Source organism: Ictalurus punctatus, chromosome 14, assembly GCF_001660625.3.
Source record: "Ictalurus punctatus breed USDA103 chromosome 14, Coco_2.0, whole genome shotgun sequence".
Lineage (NCBI taxonomy): Eukaryota > Metazoa > Chordata > Actinopteri > Siluriformes > Ictaluridae > Ictalurus > Ictalurus punctatus.
Window position 1 is genome coordinate 10,792,586 of NC_030429.2, and position 15,726 is coordinate 10,808,311.

Genomic DNA, 15,726 nt, shown 5'->3' on the forward strand with positions numbered 1-15,726 from the left:
CCTTAAAAAGGGAACTGTTTTCTCAAAAACTATGACTCATCACTTCTCATTAGAATACAACCCTGCCCTTACTACTGTAGTGTAGAAAATAAAAGTTATAATATTGTTTCTCGTTAAGCTCAAACACAGAATATTACCATATGCAATATAAAATTACAATATGGAAATATACTGAAAAAATAATGTGAACTTACACAATCTCACTACATGCACATTTTTCCAATTTCTCCCCCCCCTTCCCAATTTTTTTATTATATATAAAAATAACACACACACACACACACACACACACACACACACACACACACACACACACACACACACACACACACACACACACACACACACACACACACACACACAGCTGAGCATGTGCTAAAACTTACTCAGCTAAAATAATCAACATACTGAAATAAAGAAACATGCTGCTGCAGCAAAGATAGATTAAGGAGGAACCCCATAGCAGGTCTATACATTTCATACATGTAGTATTTATGCATTACGTTTTATGGATGCACAAAAAGCACTGAATTCTACAGTCCTAGCAATCCCTGGTTGACTTTTAGAACTGGTCATTCCCCAGGGATTGGTTCAAATATCAGGTTCAATGACATTTTATTGTTGGTGTGACATTTAGTTTGACTCTCAGAATTATCTTTTGTTTATTTTATCCATCAATGCGACACTTGAACTTGTCTACCACCTCATAGGTTTTTGCAAATTATCATTTCATTTGTAAATAAACTTAAAATAAATCCATCAATGAATGACCGTCAGCTCAGCTAACGTGATATTTGTGAATGCACGCGAATAACCAAATTGATTAACTTTAAAAATCATTTGAATATATTTTGATACATTTAACAAAAAAATTATATTTAAACATTTTTAAAACTTTCCTAACGACCTCCTGCAGTTTCACCACTGACCACTAAGGTTCAGCGGAAACACTGCACTAGAGTACATGATGTATAGTGTAAGTGTACAGTACTTCATTTGGGACACAACTTTAGTATTTATTCTCCAAAGCGTGTTTTCGGAACAGAAGTAACGTAATGCGTAAATCTCCCCTGTACCGTGCGCAGACCAACTAATCGATACAGAGATTCATTGACAACAATTTTCATAATCGATTATCGATTAGTTGTTGCAGCTCTAATATACACACACACACACACACACACACACACACACACACACACTTTAATAGGATCACCATAAATAATGCATATTGTTTGTGCTTCTTCTGTCATCAAAGTGTAATCTTGTGTACATGATTGTCTACCTGTAATATATAATTCATACTGAATATTATGAAGTATTCTCTCAATAGGTATTTACCCATCTTTACAGTTTGGATGAGCCTGTGCCCACTCCTCTCCTGATTCCTCAGATGAAAAGGACATGGAAACATTTGTAGTTCTTGAAAATGGTCAGTGAGCAAGCCCCTGACAGCTGTGCATCACCGCAGCTTCCCTTTGGATTAATTGATTGCTTTTCAAATTAAATCACACAAAGATTCTCACAAGGTAAGACTTGACTATGCTGTTATTGTTTGTTGTTAATTTTGGCTTGGCGGTTAAGGCTCTGTGTTTCTGATCGGAAGGTCGGAGGTTCAAGCCTCAGCACTGCCAAGCTGCCAATGTTGGGCCCTCAAGCAAGGCCCTTAACCCTTCCCTGCCCCTTATCAGACCCTGTGCTCTGACCCCAGCTTCCTGACATGCTGGGGTATGCGAAGAAAAGAATTTGACGGTGCATATGTATATGTAATAAACAAAGACTCATTATCATTATAATAATGCTGGCTTGACATTTATAGATGAACTGTTATGATATTTACTGCTGCAGTACATACTGAATGAAGAATGAATGAATAGAAAAAAAAACTGTTTGATACCAACACGTGGGGTAGTAAAGAGGAAATGTAATCAGGAATGACAAACCAAAATGACTTGTTTCTGACGAGTCAGCCGTTCCCGAGTCCGAGCCAAGTCTCGAGTCAGCCGTTCCCGAGTCAAGTCTCGAGTCAACCGTTCCCGAGTCCGAGCCCAAGTCTCGAGTCAGTCGTTCCCGAGTCCGAGCCAAGTCTCGAGTCAGCCGTTCCTGAGTCAAGTCTCGAGTCAACCGTTCCCGAGTCCGAGCCCAAGTCTCGAGTCAGCCGTTCCCGAGTCCGAGCCCAAGTCTCGAGTCAGCTGTTCCCGAGTCCGAGCCAAGTCACAAGAAATGTTTTTGTAACATTCTCTGATAAAGGGTGTCCCAAGTTTCCATACATAGGGGAAATATATTAGGCAGTAATATAGTCATATGCTTTTAATAAAAGGTTCTTAGTACAGCCTAGCACAAAAAGCCAATTCAACAAAGACCACTCTGCTTCAAGTGATCAGTAAACCTGAACCAGCGAGAGCAATGTAATGAGGCTTTAAACAATACCATTTCCATAACGAGACACCGTATCTCACAGAGCTTATCTCACCTACTTTGAGCACAAAGCACATAATGGCAGAGTGAACAGGAACCCTGTAATTCTTTCCTGACATCTCTGCAACAGACAATGTTTACAGAACAAGAACATCCGTGTCTATAAAAGAAATGAATGACATCTGTGCCATGGCGGTTAAAGCAGGTGTCATAAGAGGAGCTTTGATAAATCCTACATGTTTAAACCTGACCGCAAATTTCACTCTGTGGAGAAAATGTCTCTGGGCGTCAAACAGGCAGGATTTTTTTTACTGAGTGCACAGGTGTGCATTAAAGAATCCGCCCCAGACCTCCACTGCTACGTGGGCCAACAGCCTAAATACACTGTGAGCAAAACTAGGTTGTAAAATGGTGCTTGTTTAGTAATAGCATTACAATTAACCAAGCATGTAAGGCAAGTGTTCTGGTGAAATTTCATACACTCTAAGCAACATGTTCTAGCTAGCTAGCTAGCTAAATAAATAAATAAATAAATAAATCCAAGCACAAAATCCAAAACTCATAAGCATGAAAGCAGATCGGGCTTCAGAGCATTCTTACTTTTATCGACTTCACTTTTACAGCAGTGTGAGGAAAAGAAGAAAACAAGGTAGCGACACGTGATTGCTGTTTACGCTCGGAGCAGATAATTTTAGCTTCACTCTGTCATTATGGTCACAACGATAGCAGTGCCGCGTAATGCTAAATTATACCGTGTGTTCTTTCAGAACAGTGTGCACTTTTCATTTTGCTTCCAAACAAAAATCACCATGATAATATAAACCCTGGCTAAGCCTTAACAATGAAAGTTCAACATTTCCTCTCTTGGCATTGAGGAGCAGACGGTCTTTTTAAAGCACAACAGCAGACCACGGAATTCGACTTTGGGAATGGTATGTGGCATTTTCTTGTGGCACGCTAAGCAGATGTCTTGCCGGAAATTTCCAAAAACAAACAAACAAACAAATTTGCTCTAAATTTGAAGGTCAATATTTCAGAAGGGGGAATTCTTGAAATATTTAGTACTAATAACAGGCTGGTGTTCTGACGTAGACATTAAATGTAATAAAGCGGTATTAAAAATGGAAGCAGATTCGGTTAAAGTCACCGGAGCTGAGCATGAGGACAGCTGGAACGTGTCAGTGGCGAGTCACGCTCAGACAGCTTTCATTCTTCTGAGCGGTGCAGCAGCCAAGGTCACACCAAGGGCAAGAGAAGATGAAAAGAAGAGCAAGACGACACAACAAGCACAAAACATTCACAGCTCTGAACCGGTCATCCTGACACACACACACACACACACACACAGACACACACACACACACACACACACACACACACACACTCTTTATGTAAACATGTGGCAGGATGCAAAGAAAAACAATCCATCTTTTTTTTTTCCTTTTAGGAATCCCATTTTCTCTCAATCAGTGAAAGATCAAACACAATCTACAGCACAAACATGACAAATCTGTTCTCTTGGGCCTCTATTTGTACAGAAATCTGGAGGGGAAAAAACTAGAGAGTTTCAGTAAAGCACATGGTAAAAATGTGCTGGTCTGGATTGGCCGAGCCCGAGGGAGGACAGCATTGTTTTCATCTCTTGACCAGTTTCTTCTAGTTTCTAGATAAAGAGACACTCACTTTATTTGTGAGATGAGTGGGAGAGTCTTGTTGATAGTAGACCATGTGTCTACGTGATAGAAAAGCTCCTCTTTTTTTTTCCAAACAGACAGGAAGTGTGCTATAGAAAACGTGGCCTGTCAGGTGCATGATGTTCAGGGGTCATGAGGAACAAAAAGCAATGTAAACCCACCTTCAAAGGATAAGCCTCTTCCATCCCACCTCTCTTCCATCTGATCTCTCTTTCTTTTTCTCCAACATAAACAGAGACTCCCCCCCTCCCCCTCCTTCCTTCACTCAAGCACAAACAGACACAGCAGATATTCAGGGAGAACAATGACTCTTTCAAAAGCCTTCACATTCATCCTAACCTCCATCAAAGCTCCATGTTGACAGACGCACAGCACTGACTAAAGCACAGCTTATATTAACCACAGCAACCCTCACTTTCCTTTCTTTCGTTATAAATCAGGTGCCTTTTAGGTTGTAATCTAAATACAAGGCATGCATTACTAATAACAGAAACTGAATAAAAAGAGTCTACTGTTGACTACACAGTAAGAGATCGTGGAGTGGGCTGGAAGTCAGGGTTTAGAGGGAGAAATTAATAATGGAAGAATGTTGGTCCAAGTGATGGCTGGTGGGTGGATTTGTGAAAGAGACAGTCCTTAGGGGCAGTGAGACCTCAGGCACACTGCAGGCAGGAAATTCAGGACTGTTCAGCCAGCCAAAGATGACATCATGCCGGTAACATCTTGCTTCTGATCAATCAGCATTGGCTTAGGTTTTAATAACAGCTGGCTCGCAACCAAATATTCATATTTTTACTGACATTCTGCCCTGCTTCGAGTCGGAGCTACTTACAGGTTAGCTTTGAGAACTGGAGATATTAAAACGACCATGTCTGGAGCATTCTCAAGAAGCTTAGTGTTATTGGTTTTCTCAAAGAAAAGTCGAGTAATTCTATTACAATCTTTAGTTGATCAAGAACATTAATAACCTGTATGGCATTCCTGTCTTCTCATTCTCATACTTTAATAATTGCTGAAATAGACACAGATTTAGAAATGCAAATCAGCCTACAGCGCATGTCTTTGGACTGAGGGAGGAAACCAGAGTACTCAGAGGAAACTCCTAAGCACAGGGAGAAAATACAAAACAGGTGTGAGGCTACATGCTAACCATTAAGCATATGGGTAATATAGTCTAATCTTTAACATTCTATACCACAGCATGGAAATGTGACCTCTGCAAAACAGAAGCGGGAAGTCCTTTGGCTTCTGGTCTTTTCTGAGTTGGGGGGGGGGGGGGGGGTGGTGGTTCTCACAACTGACACTGGTTTTAATGCCAATTCCAAATGTTGTAATCCAATCAGACGTTCAGTGTTATTGGTTTTCTCAAAAAAAAAAAAAAAAAAAAAAAAAAAAAAAAAAAAGTCGAGCAATTCTATTGCAATTTATGTACAGTTCTTCAGCCACAATCTTTAGTTGATCAAGAACATTAAGAAGAACCTGTATGGCATTCCTGTCTTCTCATTCCCATAGTTTAAGAACTGGTGAAATAAAATAAAATTAAAAAAAAAAAAAAAAAAAAAAAAAAAAAACACCAGCTTAGCAAAGCATCCAGGACCAGAATGTTTGTTTGCAAATGAGTGTGATCGTTCTGGGTGACCAGCTAAACCAGCACCAGATCAGCAATAACGAGCACAATGGGATACATGCTTGTCTAAGCTGTTTTATCAGCAGAGGAAACAAAACCTACCAGAACTCTGGGAAAATATGGGTTCTTTACTCTGAGTCATGAAAAAGCACCTAGATCAATTAAGAGTCAGTTCAAACAGTAGAATAAAACTAGCTTATTTCTTCACCATTAGTTTGACAAAACTGGCAACTCAGCCAAATAATTTATTCACTAACTTTTACTTGATCCAAAATAAAAAAATAATAAGGCAGAATGCATCACAGTATCTCACAGTACACTGTGACCAGAAAGTCTCTTGTGTTGCTTGTGTGTGTGTGCACAAAGTTCAGATACGAGGTATTTCACAGGTAGCAACTAATGTTTCTGGGGATAAAACATACTATATAACATGCGCTGACTGAATTGATCACTTTACTGCATCATACCTACTTTGCATAGAAGCTAGAAAAATTTCAATCTAATGGTCACTTGTTCGGTCTCTGTGAGGCAGACACTGAAAATCATAGCTCCGTGTTGTTCACTTTCATGGAAAATGAGTAACAGTTGTGTATGCTGGTGTGAACGCAGGGTGGATTACATTTGGTCATTCATGCAAGTGAACTGGGATTGTGTTTTCCAAACTGTCTTCTCAACTGAAGCCTTCTGGTTTTTATGTCGTAGTGCATTGCATATGTGAAAACTATTAGTATTTGGCCCCACATACTGCACTAAATCAATCATTGTGTCAACAAGTACCATAAAACTAAACAGCCAAAGTTTTTCCTACGTTATTTCTACCCTTCTGGCTGTGAAACAGCTTAAAGTTGGAGCTGCACCAAAAGGTGCAAGACACAATAAAGTGCCTTTTTAAACATTTTTTTAAAAAAACATACTAATAAAAACGTAGCGGGTAAAAGTTCAAGGCACTCCATAATGCATATGTAAAGCAAAAACCAGTACATCATATTAGCATTTAACGTCTCAACGAGGTCAAAAGACGACATTAGGAAATCCAAGTAAAGCTTCTTCAGGAAACGCTCAGTCTTTGTACATCGTTTCGTCAGGACAGTCATGCACTTCTGAAGAAAATTCCACTCGTTTTTGTTACCATGGTGACAGACACAAGGAACTTTGACTATGACTGAGGACGCTTGGAAGGGCTTGGTAATAAATAATGAAAAGCCTCTTTAAAAACACTTGAGCCTCTAGCCACTACGGGACACAAACCTGAAACACTAAACGTTGTTCTTGCATTCAATACTGAAGATCTACTCACCTCTATTAACTCTGTAGAAGGTAAAGCATTCGTGTGATTAGACAAAGTAGCTTAGGGGTGAATCTTTACCCAAGAGTCACAAACTGTCGGCGAGACGTGAAAAAATAAGGGGTTGGGGGTGAGGTGAAGTGGTGCCGCCATGCTCCGTTACCCAGGAGACCGATGCACTTTCAAAGACACTGGCCAATGACAAACACTGGCAATTGTTGAGACAAAAAGTCACATGACAGCAGGGCTGCTGTTCACGCTGCACAGAAAAATAAAATAAAAAAAGGCGGAGGGGGGTAAGGAATGCAGGCCTGAGATAGTTACAAAAGAAAGTTGAGTGAAGCAGCCCGGCATGCCAAGCCCCTAACTTTATTGTCTTCCTTCTCTCTGGTTAAGGGCCTTTCCAACATGTGGGGTCTCCATTTTCACCTCAATCCCACAGACCTGATTCTACCTTCCAGCTCCATCTTTGCATTTAAAAACCAGGCTAGACACTTTTTTTTTTTTAAAATGCCGTTGGGAAAAGAAAAAAAAAAAAAAAAAAAAAATGCAATGCCTTTAAGACAATGGGCTTGACATTTAATGATTTTTGAGCTGAAAGAAAATATTGTGCAGGCTCAATTCAAAAAAAGGGTGGAAATGGTGTAACAGCTGTGTGCTTTCCATTCAGTGCCAGCTGTAAATCGGTCATTCTGACATGTACATGGCAACAGAAATGTCAGACATGCTGAGAAGGTGATCAGATCGTGTTCCTTACCCATTTCAAACCAAAGCACAGCAGTAAGTGTTATGATGTTTCTCACTAGGTAAAAATTGGTATTCATATTCATGCATAAGCAGTTACAGATGGGTAATATCCATCCATCCATCCATCCATCCATTTTCTGTACTGCTTGTCCTACATAGGGTCATGGGAAAATTCGAGGCACAAGGCAGGGGACACCCTGGACGGGGTGTCAACCCTTCGCAGGGCACAATCACATACACATTCCAATCAGCCTACAGTGCAGGTCTTTGGACTGAGGGAGGAAACCGGAGTACCCGGAGGAAACCCTCGAAGCATGAGGAGAACATACAAAGGTGTGAGGCTACCATTAAGCAGATGGGTAATATAGTCTAATCTTTAACATTATATACCACAGCATGGAAATGCGACTTCTGAAAAACAAAAGCAGGAAGTCCTTTGCTTTCTGGTCTTTTCTGAGTTGGGGATGTTCTCGCAGTTGGCACTGGTTTTAATGCTAATTCCAAACGTTGTAATCCAACCAGAATTTAGCAGTAGTTACAACAAAGTGATTTGTCTCGGTCTAAGAACATTCTCACGGATGCTGGACTTGCTTAGGCCAGCATTCCTTAAAGGAAACTATAAAAAAAAAAAAAAAAAAAAAAAAAAAGGTTTTTGACAGCTAGTTGCGTAACAAAGTGTTTAATGTTTAAAATGCTGTGCTTGGATGTTAAATAGGAAATGTATGATAGAAAGTATATAAATGGCTAAGCCTAAAACTCTGGCCTTGTCCTACAAATTGTGTGTCACTGCCGTGTGAGAAATCTCTCATTAGTCTCAGCTAATTAACTATAGCGTTATAGTTAATTAGCTTTTCTCGCAAGGTAACTGGCATTAATCAGGTCCAACACCTGAAAAACGCCTACTTTTGTTCGTTTATCAGACGCTTTTATCCAAAGAGACTTACAAATGAGGAAATACAAGCAAAGCGATATATCAAGCGGAGAACAATACAAGTAGTGCTACCATACAAGATTTATAATTGGGTTCCAGAGAAGGAAAGTGTGCAGAGCAGTTTTAAAAAAAAAGAAGAAAAAAAAAGAAAAAAGAAAAAAGGGGGGAGATATATATATTTTTTTAAAAAAAAAGGCGTCGGTCGTTAACTGATCGCAGGTTGTGTGAGGGAACGTAAGCCTTCAGGAGAGTGTTGAGGTAGGAGGGTGCTGTTCCAGACAAGCTCTTGTACGTGAGCATCAAGGCCTTGAATTTGATGCGGGCGGCTACAAGAAGCCAGTGGAGGGAGATGAAGATGGGTGTGACATGGTCTCTTTTGGGTTGAAGACGAGGCGTGCTGCTGCTTTCTGAATCACCTGAAGGGGTTTGATGGAGCTGGCTGGGAGGCCCGAGAGTAGTGCCTTGCAATAGTTTTGAGGAAACAAGATCCTGGACTAGTAGCTGTGTAACCTGTTCAGTCAGATAGGGTCTGATTTTCTTGATGTTGTACAGAATGAACCTACAGCACCATGCAGCTGTTGAAATGTGGTCTGTAAAAGTTCAAGTTGTCATTGAAGGTCACCCCAAGGTTTCTGGCTGTGCTGGTTGAGCTGAGCTGTACAGTGAGGGTGTGGTTGATTTAGGTTTTCAGTAAATACCACTTACGCAGCAGTTTTACAACAAGTAACAGTTTACAGCAAATATACAACTGCTACAGTAATGTACAAACTGTGGAAATTTCAGTTCCTCCAGTGTCTTATTTCCTAATATGAGGCCACGTCCTCTATATTCTCTGTCATTTGGCCATGATAGATAACTGAAAAGGTCTGTAACAAATGTATAATCTTTGCATATGCTTCATTTCTAAATAGTGCTTTAAGCACAGGAAAAAGCCTAAGACGCTACAACAGCTCTGTGGGAACTGTGTGTAGATTTCAGAGAGGACACGTAATATCATCCAAAGTCGAAAGAAGCGTGCTAAAGGATTGAAGAAAGGGGTCACCCAAATGGACTGATGCCAAGTTCACAGAGTACAGTATACCGTGTGTCTGCGTGAGATTGTGAAGGGGGATGTCTGAATAAGTAACGTGCTATCACCAGCTGGTACACAAGCCTTTTTGTTCTTATTCTGCATGGCCTCTGGACAAATGACTCAATGCGAAGGACTTTAGAGAATGTGAGGGAGAAAAACACCATTTGATTTAAGCCTTTGTATTATACAATAACTAGACTAAAGCAAATAAACAAATCAAGTTGATAATTTAAATATATCAATCAATAAAGAGTGCCATATTAGTATAGCAAGTTATTTCAATATGGAATTAATTACATGGAGGCTTTCACAGTAATGTTGTAAGCAAGAGATAATCCACAGCTATGTGTGCATTAAAATGGTGTAACACACACCTAGCCATGGATTATCCCATTTATACCAGGGTCACTTTCCAGAATTGAGAAGTGACAGCAGTCACTGATGTTTGCATTGCAAAATTTTACTGAAAATATCAAAAATAATGGTAAATGTTTGTTGGTTACTTTATACACAGGTCATTAGAGCTAAAATTCCACATGCTCTAATCATATATAGAGAGAAAGTAATGCAATAAGATTACATTTATTTGAATAAATTATAATAAAGTTATTAGAGAGAGAGAGAGAGAGAGAGAGAGAGAGAGAGAGAGAGAGAGATGCGCATGTGAATTACCTGTGTCTGTGCTGCACCTCTGCTAATAATGAAGCGGCAAGTTGGACTACTCTATGTTACTGCAATTGAATGTTACTATGGTTACAGATTGTTGTTTATTGGCAGCGCATTAGTTTAGAATGGTGAATAAACTGATCGGAACTACCTGTGCATTACACAGTGTGTACGCACACCTTCCAGCCAATCGGAATCAAGTAGAAGATGACTTATAATACAGCGCTGCTGAAGTCTTGATTCTGACTGGTCAGGAGGTGTTGATTCATTTTCTTGAACAGCAGCCCTGACAGTAGTGCCGGCTGCAATACGCATCACAGCTTTATATTAATGCGCTCGTTCTGATATGATTTCTATTGCAACAGGGACTCGTCTGCATGTCGGACGTTCCATATAAAACAAAAAAACTAAATCTGATTAAACTTGGTAATATAAGGCTTAATGACTGACCCACATCCTGACAGAAAAAAACAAACATCACGCTCCCAATACTCAAAAATAAAGCTGGACATTTATGATCATACCACTCGAGAAACACTGCATCTCTGAAAAAGCTTCATCAGGTTTAGATCACATGACTAAATCAGTGTACATACATATGTACTTGTATAGGGTTTCCTCGAACACAGACCCATCTCCTTGTTGACAGTCAAACCTGACAGACTGCAGTAATAAGCATGTGCCCCTAATGCATCAGCTTGAGGTAAAGATTATGCAAACATAAAGACAAGTTGTAAGGTGATTACAGTGGAGCCCGTTTCATCACTCATCCTCCTGCAGATCACAAGTCCATGCAGCCACTGAAACTACAAAAACACCGCATTGCCTGAATGAGGTCAAACATCCACGGCATCATAAGTCAAGCTGAGCACTGGCCATCTTCACTCCTAACTGCGTATTTACATGTGGTTATGGCTTCAGAGAGTCCGTGTGCAACGCTCTGCCTCTGGTTTTGTCCTACTGCTTACTCAGCACCTGGCACATCATCATGTAACACAATACCGTACACCGAACCCCGTTCAATGAATCCGGCAGACGTAACACGTCCAGACAGAATTCATTATACGGTCAGCTCCAGAATTTTTGGCACCCTTTCATCAAAAAGGCACCGTTATATTTTACGCTTAGAAACGTTTAAACAGCATAAAGGAATTTTCGTAGTTAATCCAATCCAATCCAATTTAGGATACAGAAAGTTCATGAGTAATTAGGAGTAGAAAATGTGAATCGTTGTGTGTAGTAGCGCTGGGTAAAAAATATCAATTCTCCGATTTTAATCGATCTTCAATCTAACGAAACGATATGGATTTGGGAAATCCCTGAATCGATTATTAACGCGCGTGCTTTACTTGAGCGGATGTGAGTATTAACTGTAGTTCGCCTCTTGTCCTGAACATTTACCATGTTTTTTATTTATTTACAGTAGTGTGCAGTTTGTACTTACCTCATGTGAATTCTATGCATGATTTCTTGTTACAATGTTTGTTACTCAAAGTAAAAGTAATTAAACATAATTGAGTGGGCCCTATTGTTAATGTAAATGTGGATTTCAGTAATATAGCTGAGTAGGAGGGTTTCAGTTACCAGCATTTGTATACAAATATGGATTCCACGTCTGCAAAACTAACAATTTAAATGAAATACTGATAACTAATCGATATTGACTCAAAACGAAGCCATATAAATAAGAATTGAATCGCCGAATAGGTCACAGCACCCAGCCCTAGTGTGCAGTGTTTATTTTGTACAGCCGTTTTTATTTCTTTCTACCATGGTGGTGCAGAATGTACACACTGCAGAACTGCCGCCTCACAGCTCCAGGGTACCCAGTTTAATCCCAAGCTCGGCATGGAGTTTGTGTGCATGTTATCCCCATGTTCACGTGGGTTTCATCCGAATTCCTCGATTTTATCCCATCTCCCATAAACATGCCAGTAGGAGTGAATGCATGTGTGTGGTGGTGGCCCTGTGCTTGATGCCATCCCATGCAGGCCATGTTCCTGCCTCACCTCCAGCATTCCTGGGATGGTTTCCAGATCCAGTAGGACCAGGATAAAGTGGTGATTAAATATGAATGAAGGTTTGGTCTTTTGAAGGGTGCCAATAACTCTGAAGTGGACTGCAGGAGCTGGGGGAAGTGTAGCTGCAGCTGAGGACTCTGTTCGTTCCCAGGCAACATACACACCTTCAGCTACCTCTCTCGCTCTCGCACTCTCCCTTTCCCTTTCTCTCCCTTTCTCTCTCTCTCTCTCTCTCTCTCTCTCTCTCTCTCTCTCTCTCTCTCTCACACACACACACACACACACACACACACACACACACACACGACAGTCTCAGAGAGCAGGCTAAAACCTGTGAATGCAGTGGAGTTGAGATAACTTGCCCGGAATTCATAACGCAACTATCCTAGCTAGCTGAGATTTTAACAGGTGCACTGCTGCAATTCGTGGCTAGCTAGTGCGTTGGGACACACGCGCGAGCGCGAGCGCAAACACACACACACACACACACACACACACACACACACACACACTCTCTCTCTCTCTCTCTCTCTCTCTCTCTCTCTCTCTCTCACACACACACACACACCTTTTTCTCACGCCAAATTCAGCTTTCACGAAGTAAACTGCTCATTTCCTAGCGCAGCAGCTCAGTTTATAAACCTGTCCGTTATCGTTAGCACAGCAACAGCACTAATATTACTGCACGCTAATTTAGCCAACACATTTTCCGTCGCATTACACTCGAATTACTTCGGTAAAGAGGTGGAAATGCGAGCCTCTGGTGCCATTTCGGTTCGGTTTACAAAAAAAGCTGAAGTGAAATACGGCTGTGAACTTACCAACTTGCTCCTCCAGTCGCGTCACTTTCCCTCAGAGAGACTCGTTGCTCTCTCAGCCGCATCTAATGTCCTGAACGGTAACACGCGCTACCCGGTTGCCATGGCACGTCTTAAAGGAGAAGCGTTTCGTGCTTTATTTAAAGGGAATATTCACACTAAAACACGTAATTAATTTTTATATTAAAATATTTGTGATGTGCTTAGAAATTCTGGTGACAATTTGTTGGTATTTTTTATTATTCCTGTGAGAAGTTTTGAAGAAGTGCTTGTGTCCCGCTCTGACGTCACAGGGTTCAGGGCATACAACGGCACTGTTGAATGCTCGAATCTGATTGGTCAGAAGGTCTACATTATTTACGTATAAGAGCAGAAGTAGTTCAGGCTGTGACATGAAGGATAGCTTAATATTAATGCACTCTTTCTAATAAGTTATTGTTTCTGTAGTAGCAGAACATTCACAGGGGTGTGTACAGCAGATGCACCAAATAAATCTAAAGACTAATAATAAACGTTTAAAAACTTCTTGTTTAACAAAGTAATTTATATATTCATTGACGTTTTTATGGAAGGGGTCTCAGTTGTAAGCACTCTCAGTCGCTGGTTATGCTTTCTGTTTTCGTAGGTGACAACAGGAACGAATTTGTCTCTCAGGCATTCCACAACATTAAATCCAACTATTATCAGTTAAGATGTGTGACGTGTTGTTCATTAATAAATTAAACATTGTAACTGTTGGCAATTCACTTTGGCAAAAGCGGAATAACACACTCTAGACCGTGCTGTTATATGAAAATAACGCCCTTCAGAGGTAGCAGCACTCCACTTCGGCATGCATTATTTTCGTATAACAGCAAGGTCTGTCGTGTGTTATTTCTTACTAAACTATCTCAAACATTAGGGATAACAGTCAGTTTCTCTGCTAGTTCCTACAAACAATACAGTACAGGCTTCAGTGTACATTCACATTCATATACTTTTTGTGGAGCAGTTTTCATCTGGCTTTCATGTAAAATATTGTGAATGATGTAGCTGTGGAGCAAACAGACATCACGCAGAGGTTTTGCTTGCCATATTATGCACATGGCAGCTGCGCGAACTCCAAGGATGAACACATTACGTGACCAAGCCTGCGATTGGTTGTTACAAATACGGCATGCCCGAGCTAATTTATTCCAAGATGGATGACTTTGAGGAACAGTCATCTTCCTGTAGTTATGGAAATTGTTATGAAATTTTAGTAGCACCACCGGCAGTACTTGAGCAGCTGTTTACTCAACCCTTGCAGTATGTAATGTAATCTCTGCTCTCTCAATCTTTTCTCTCTCACCATTTCTCAGCCACAATGTCTTAATAATGAGAAAGCCAATGTAGAAGTAGTGGAGACAGTTGGACTCAAACTTCTAGAACGTAGCGCAGCTATACAATGCAGTTGCTCAGAGTTGACTGAGACTCGCTTGCCTAGTTACTGATCCATGAGATGATGATTAGCATGAAAGTTGAACTTGAAGAGTGTACAGATGAGGAGGTGAAAAAGCTGGACCAACTAATTGAGTAAAGCACTGCAGCATCACTCATTTTATGTAGAGATGAAGCAATGGCTAAATCCCAGTGGCAACACTAATAGCAGGTAGTCGAATGCCATTGTGGGTAATGTAGCAAACCATTAGCCAGTGTTGATAAAATAAGTTTAAACATGAAAATGGTGTCAAGTACAAAATAATTTGGTAAAAAGTGAATAATTGTAGAGGCCATGGCATTTAAAGTGACCTTACCTATCTTACACTGTTCCACATGTTTTAAAACGAATAGACCATTGACCTAATAAAGCCTGAGTCAGATTTTGGTGTTCTGTGGCCTGTGTTCACTGTTCTTTGTTACACATCACTTATTGTAATGATTATTTCTTTCACTTCAGTGTCCATATTAGCAGTCATGCGGATGTTTGCTCTTTAGCTTAAGTGCCCTTGTGTAAAATGTGTAAAATAAGCATTAATATTGTTCTACAAAAATCAAACAAGAAGCCACCAAAAATACATAATTAAAGCATTTATGCATACTATGCTATACTGACATGCTCTTACGCCACACTAAAGAAAAGAACCAGCTGTAGGTGAATAAAGATCAGCTTTAAAAGTGGGGATTAAAGCAGGTATAGAAATATGTGGAGGATCATAGGCCTAGTTGATAGATGTTGGATTAAAACCCAAACTAACTCAGTAGGTTAAAAAAAAACCCTTGCATGCTTTGATATAGGTGCTAATATTTGTTCTGGCAATCATTACACATAGGATCATGTCCACACAATTATAACCTAGGTGCCAAATCAAACTGGTGCACGTGTTTGACAGGTAACTGACTGAATACTATGTAGTCATGGCTGCTGTGTTGTTGTTGTTGTTTTTTACAGATACAACACAGTGCTTCTGTTTTGAGGTTGGATTGTG

General features: G+C 40.3%; 1 protein-coding gene across 4 annotated transcripts in view; it reads right to left on the reverse strand.

Annotated features, from left to right (window-relative positions):
- Positions 1-13,397, reverse strand: part of rassf7a (Ras association domain family member 7a) — a 34,290-nt gene extending 20,893 nt beyond the window's left edge. For 2 of the 4 annotated variants that reach the window (XM_017485858.3, XM_017485862.3), the window contains exon 1: positions 13,283-13,397. The gene's annotated coding sequence lies outside the window, so the exon portion shown is untranslated. The remainder of the gene's footprint in view (positions 1-13,282) is intronic. The other 2 variants (XM_017485859.3, XM_017485860.3) reach the window with 1 other exon arrangement.
- Positions 13,398-15,726: the final 2,329 nt, after the last annotated feature.